The sequence below is a fragment of the Leopardus geoffroyi genome, chromosome D3 (assembly GCF_018350155.1).
Source record: "Leopardus geoffroyi isolate Oge1 chromosome D3, O.geoffroyi_Oge1_pat1.0, whole genome shotgun sequence".
In the NCBI taxonomy this organism is placed as follows: Eukaryota; Metazoa; Chordata; class Mammalia; order Carnivora; family Felidae; genus Leopardus; species Leopardus geoffroyi.
The window spans coordinates 62,399,128-62,406,015 of NC_059339.1; positions in this window are offsets into that span (position 1 = coordinate 62,399,128).

A 6,888-nucleotide genomic window follows, 5' to 3' on the forward strand; every position below is an offset into this window, starting at 1 on the left:
CCTTCTTTCCTTTCCTCCTTCCTTCCTTCCTTCCTTTCCTCCATTCTTTTCTTTTCCTTTTCTTTCTTCCTTTCTTTCTTTTGTTCTTTCTTTCTTTCTTTCTCTCCCTTTCTTCCTTCCTCCTTTCCTCTCCCCTCCCCTCCCCTCTTTCTTCCAAAAAATCCTGTTTTTATGTCATTAGGGTGGTGCTTTATAAACTTCAATCAATTACAGAAATCACCAGGGGCCCTTGTTAAAATGCAGCTTCTGATTCCAGTAGGTCTGAAATCCTGGCGATGCTAAATTTCTGCATTTCTAGTAAACTCCCAAGCAGTGTTGCTGGTCTACGGACCATACTTCGAGTAGCAAGCACTAGTTCTTAAAAATCCTTTATATCATGATGACTATAGTTAACAATACTATATTATACACTTGAAAGTTGTTATAAGAGTAGAGCTTTAATGTTCCCACTATAGCAACAAAATGGTAATTATGCAAGGTAAAGGATATGTTAACTAACATTTTGGTAGCTATTTCACAATATATGCATGTATCAAGTCATTACATTGTATACCTTAAACTTACATAATGTTACACATCAATTTTATCTCAATAAAACCAGAAGAAGAAAAAAAAAACCTTACAATGCTTCAATTCTAAGCATTTCTTTCAATAGCTAGACATAGCTGGGGAGGCAAGAAATACAAGAGGAGTCTGCCTGCTTCTATTTGCTGACCATCCAATAATTATGGTTAACAATTCCTGAAGACTCTCTTTTTTGCCAAGCATTGTGCAGTGTGCACTGAATTCATTATTTCATTTAGGCTTTACAATGACCCTGTGAAGTAGGAATTATTATTTCTGTTTTACAGATGAGAAAACTGAGGTTTGGAGAAGCTGAATAACTTGTTCAAGGTCACATCAACTAGCTAATCCATGACAGAGATAGGAACTGAACACAAACACTCTAGCTTACAGTCTAAACTCTTCACATTCATTGTCCTACTCTTTCATACTGTACTTACTGAGCAAAAACATAACCACATTTGGTTCTAAGGCAGTAGATTAATCTGTTATTCATTTGGTGTCCTTACAACTGGAAATCCTTAGGAGCTCTCTCCCAACTATTGGGAAAGGGTGAGATATAGGCGATTTATAGAAGTACTCCCTACTTGGCCTCAGGGCATGTCTACTAGTTAAATTGCCAGACCTCTAGGTAGCTCACTACCCACTAGCCATCATCTATTCTTTTTCCCCTACTCCTGTCTCTATACTTGCCACCATGGACCTTCCACTGTCTCTGAAATTCTTCCCTTGGCTCCATGATGAGCGTTGAAGACCAGCTCTGGCCACTTCCCAGACCACACTCCCAAAGCCATCCAGGCAAATTTTACCCTCCCCCACCAATCAAGAGGGAAAGTTCAGACACTGAGCCAGCTGTAAGCCACAAAAATGAATTCAGGCTTATTAATTTGCAGGCAGGAAAGGCTTTAACAAATCAGGGAGCATTTTGCTTAAGTGACCTCATCTCCCATTTGTACCCTTAATGGAGAAACTGAAATTGTCAAATCAGTGGAATATGTTGCCTCCTTTTGCACACAAATAATTTATTTTAAGACTTTTCATGCCTTCAGGGTTCTCTTTTCTGGGTCACAAATGATAAAGCGCACAAAATTTTATTCATTTCTATCATGGTCCTGGAGATGTTAAAAATCACATTCTGCTTTTAATAGCTTCTCTATCAATACAGGTAGTAACCTCTTAACCAGCCTCTTGTCTCTAACTGCTATTCCTGCCAGTCTGTCTTAACTGTGGAACAATTCACTTGTGTGAGTTCTCATTTATTAAGTGCAGACTATAGCTAAGTGCTTTGCAGAATATATACAGCATTAGCACTTTGTGGGTTTCATTGTGGTTTTGTATATTGATGACAATAATATGTGTTACATTCACGTAGTTATTTTTATTTTTCAAAGGGCTTTTTGTGTTCCTTATCTCATTTTATCCAAAACTACCTTGCAGGAAAAGTAGAATAAATATTATTCTATTTTATAAAAAAAAAAAAAAAAAAACAAAACTCGAGTATCCTAGAGGTTAAGTGATTTGTTCTGGGTTACACAAGTTTTGTCAGTGTGAGTTTGGAACTGGGGGTTCCCTAACTCACTGCACACTTTTTTTTTAGTACAGAAAAATGAAAAACAAAACAAAACTTGCACCAATCACCAACAATAAATGTTATTTTTTCATGGAAGGAGGGAATAGTATTTCTGGCCTGTTAGTTCACAAAGGAGATAGAATTTTATCTCACTCTTGAAAGATAGCTGAAATGTTAATGACCATTAGGAGAAGGAATTGGTATAAGCAACAGTGTGGGTATATGATCATCTATGGATATGCAAGTTGAGTTTATGAGGCATTGGGTACAAAAATATGACTAGTGCAGGAGACTTAAGTAGGAACGTTAGTAAGAAGTAAGTGGAGATCAGGGGCACTTGGGTGGCTCTGTTGGTTAAGTGTCCAACTCTTGATCTCAGATCAGGTCTTGATCTCAAGGTCTTGATCTCAGGATCATGAGTTCAAGCTCCACGTTAGACTCCACATTGGACATGAAGCCTACTTAAAAACAAAAAAAAAAAGTAAGTGGAGATCAGATGGTAAAGAGTCTTGAATATCAGCCTAAGGAATTTAAGACTATTCATATTTGCATAGTTGATACTAACATATAAGTGGTACATAGCTTTTTAAGTCAATCCATTAATCTCAACAAGAACCACTAGGCTTAATGCTGGACCAATTACCAAAGGTATTTGGCCTTGTGATCTTTCCACCTGAGGTCCTACCCCATTATCAAACACCCCTTGCCCAACCTTTGATCTGAATCACCATATTTGTACACATGCTGCACTGCAAGGTTAAGGTCACAGGTCTCAACACTTGACCATTTTTTTGTTGACAAGTATTTGCAAGAAGTCTATCATGGTAATACTTCAAGTAACTGAAATCCATTTCACTAGTTACATCAATTGGCCATTATTTTTTCATTGCAATCAAGCAATTGAACTTAAATATTAAGGAAATGCAGAACAATAATAGTATACTTTATGTAGTCATATGTTTCTTTAAAAAAAGAAAAAGCCCTGGACTCTATATACTGTGGGACTCATTACATTTGGCCCAGGTCCAGCATCTTGTTACCTATCTCCATCCTTGGTGATGAGAATCCCAGTCAAGAAAAAAAAAAACAAAAAACAAAAAACAGTGGGATTCTGTAGAAATTCCTTGGTGACAGAATACTGAATTCTGTTCCCTAGAGCCTACTGACAACATCAGAATTCCTCTACCTTGACACTGTTAGCATTTTGGGCCTAATAATTCTTTGTTGGGGCTGGGTTGAGTGGCTGTTCTGTGCATTAGAGGATGTATAGCAGCATCCATGGTCTCTACCTACTTGATGCCACTAGTTGTGAAACCCAAAAATGTCTCCAGATCGTTCCAAATACCCTCTGGTTGGCAAATCGCCCCTGGCTGAGAAGCACTTGACCACAACACAAAAAACTCAGAAGGATTTAACAATAGGTTTGAAAAAAAAAAAAAAAAAAAAAGTAAGAAAATAAATGAACTAGCCTCTCTATTTCCCTAAGCTTCCCAGTGCATCAAGATTTTGCTATATAATCTCATTTGCCCAGGTAAACCTATCCAAACCAATAATGAGAAGGGAAAAAAAGAAAAAGGATGACAGAAAATAAATCCCAGCTATGAACCAGTTAACTAACATTCCACATGAAGTTATAGACAATTTCCCCCAAGAAATTAAATTCCTTTACAAAAGTACCCTGAGGACTTTAACACAAATCACTCTTCTTACTTGAGACTATTTATCATTTTTTAGAGCTTATAAATTATACACACCAGCAGCAATTTTATACACCAACAACCACAATAATCCAGACACAAAACAGAGCAGTTGAAGGGTACACTCTAACAAAGAGAGAAAGAGATGGAGGGAGGGGGCAAGAAAGGAACCAACTGTGCTCTCCTTTAGAGCTCTCCTCTCAGGGACATCGCTTTTCCTTTCTGTCCTCACTGTCTTAATAGATTTCATCTTCCTTTAAAAGACAAGTCACAATCTGTCCCTGAAGACAGCCGTTATCATTAAAACGCTCCGCTGGGGGCAGAGGGGCAACATTACTCAGTGTGAGACAGGACATGTGAGAGGATGTGTGACACTTTTCCTTCAGGGCCAGCATTTTGGAGAATGGAAGGACTAAGACAGGACTCCCAGAGGTCAACCCTTCCATCCTCTGCTTGAGGCTGCCACCTAAGCCATTTAAGAAGGAAAGGAGTCAACTCCCTCCATTTACATTTCCAGAGTAGAGTTGTTTTCTCATTTCACACAATTAAAAAGACTGAAGATAGATCTCAGAGCAATAACGTTCCTCTCCCAGTTATATCCTGTGCTCCCCTTAGTGCTCCTGACCTGAACATCACTTAAAACAATCAAGAATCAGATGCTATATATTCATCTGTGCAGCACACAGAATATATCACTCCTGCCCTCCTGTGTTTGGGGTGAAAGAAAACAGATGAAGGACACTCACACAGTGGTCAACTTCCATGGCAACACTTCTCCTGTCCCCATTATTGTAGGTAGTAACCTACATATCACAATTAAGCTGCACACCATCTACAGAACTCAGTAGATAGAAAATAAAGTAATTACAGTATTTAGAGCAGAAGGCACCTTGAAACATCTCTATTTCCAAACTCATTTTACAAAAAGGGAAAGCCAGAGCCAGAGAGGTGAAATAACACTGCTCAAGGTCATTTGGCTCATCAGTGACCAGTGAGAACCAGAGCCCCTGCCTCCTGACTCAGTGGAATGCTCTATGACAGTCATTCTCCTTTTCGGGAGCAGTGACAGAAAACCCAGCTTACACTGGCACCAGAAACCCCAAAGCCAAAAAAAAGAAAAGAAAATGGGAGTTCTCAAGTTCTCATAATGAAACAAATCAGAGATGGTGTTTGGTTTTATGAAGCTGCCCAGCAACTACTCTGCTTCCTAATACCACCCTGATTCCCTTTGAGACATCACTGTGTCTCCTATTCTCAACCATGTGGTTTGGGTGGATTTGGACTTACTGTCAGCTCTATGCATCCTCCTTTTAGATTCACATTTAGCTACAAACCCTGCACAGTAAATAAATTTATCAGATTGCTCTCCTCCCAGTGAAAAGAAATAGGATCATCGAGAAGAGAGGCACACTGAAGGTAAGATTGGAACTAGGAATCCCAAATATACACCTTTTTGTTTGTTTGTTTGTTTGTTTGAAGCTGACACTAAGAAGTGGCTATCATTTTATCGCCCAAGAGGCTTGGGAGAGCTCATGACTAGAGAGGCCCAAGACTTCCCACCAGACATCACAGGGCACCGCTGCAGGACATAACTCCAGCTGACTAATTCAAAGTCCCCTGGATCCAACTGGGAAATAACGAGAGAGGTCTCAGAGAACTCTGCCAAACCACAACAGAACATTGTGCTTACATTCCAAACCACTTGGGGTAAACACCCTAATCTTAAATGAAATCCCACATGTGCTGAAAATCCATGACTCCGTTTATTACTAGTTATGAGTTTATGCTGCTCAAGTTATTGTCAGAAGGAAGAACAGGTCTCCCTTCATATCTTTACTTAAAAAAATATTACCCAAGTAATAACAATATTTTATATTTTTAACTTAAAGATCATACTTGAATAGCAGTTTTATACTTTTCAAAACCTAGCATAACGGAGAAAGACAAATACCATATGACTTCACTTATATGTGGAATCTAAAAAACAAAACAAATGAACAAAACAAAACAAAACAAATAGACTTATAGATACGGAGAACAATCTGATGGTTGCAAGAAAAGGGAGGGGAATGAAGGAATGGGTGAAATAGGGGAAAGAGATTAAAAGGTACAAACTTCAAGTTTTAAAACATGGGGATGCAATGTACAGCATTGGGAATACAGTAAGTGCTATTTTAATAACTTTGTATAGTGGCACATGGCAGCAAATTTACCGTGTTGATCCCTTCCCAATGTACATAAACACTGAATCACTATGTTGTACACCTGACACTAATATTGTAGGCCAACTACACTTCAATTAAAATTTTTTTTAAAAAATCCTAATATATATTGTCTCTTTTATCCTCACAAGGCATCGTTTGTCCCCATTTTATAGATGAGAAAACTGAGCCACGGGTTCAAAACGATTACCCAGTATTACATACACAGTTAAAGAATGGTAGAACCAGGGCTCATGACATAGGATTAAGACATTTATTTAATATGATGCAAAGACTAGGGGCCCTTTATTTTTCTTGTAATGGCTCCAAATATATAATTCTCCTTCTCTGTCTTCAAAGCTTTGAAGGTTTATCTAATCTCCATAAAGACATAGATAAATCCTAAAGACAGACACAAAGAAGATGCTTTTGAAGTGATGTGACGTTGTTGTGAGAACTTCTGACAGGTTCATTCAAATTTCATGAAACTCTGGCTTGGTGCCCCTGATCCTGATAGAGGGCTTGCTACTGCAGTGGGTGTGTATGTGCATGTGTGAGCATGCAAACACGTGCATGCACATGCACACATCAGTGTAAAATAACAGAAGGGCAACATGTGACAGACCAGGCTATGAAAATGAAAGGCTGAAAACTGCATTTAGTTTCTACATGGCACTATTGACTTCAGATTGGGATTCATTGTTTACACAGCCATTTAGGTCCCCTGACATTCAAAGTGATTCCTTAGCTATGATATTTACACTCAGATTCTTACTCCTCTTTCTACTAAAAATAAATAAATAAGCATTTTGGACAATGACAATGATCTTGCGTCTGTGAATCTGGAGGCACTCTT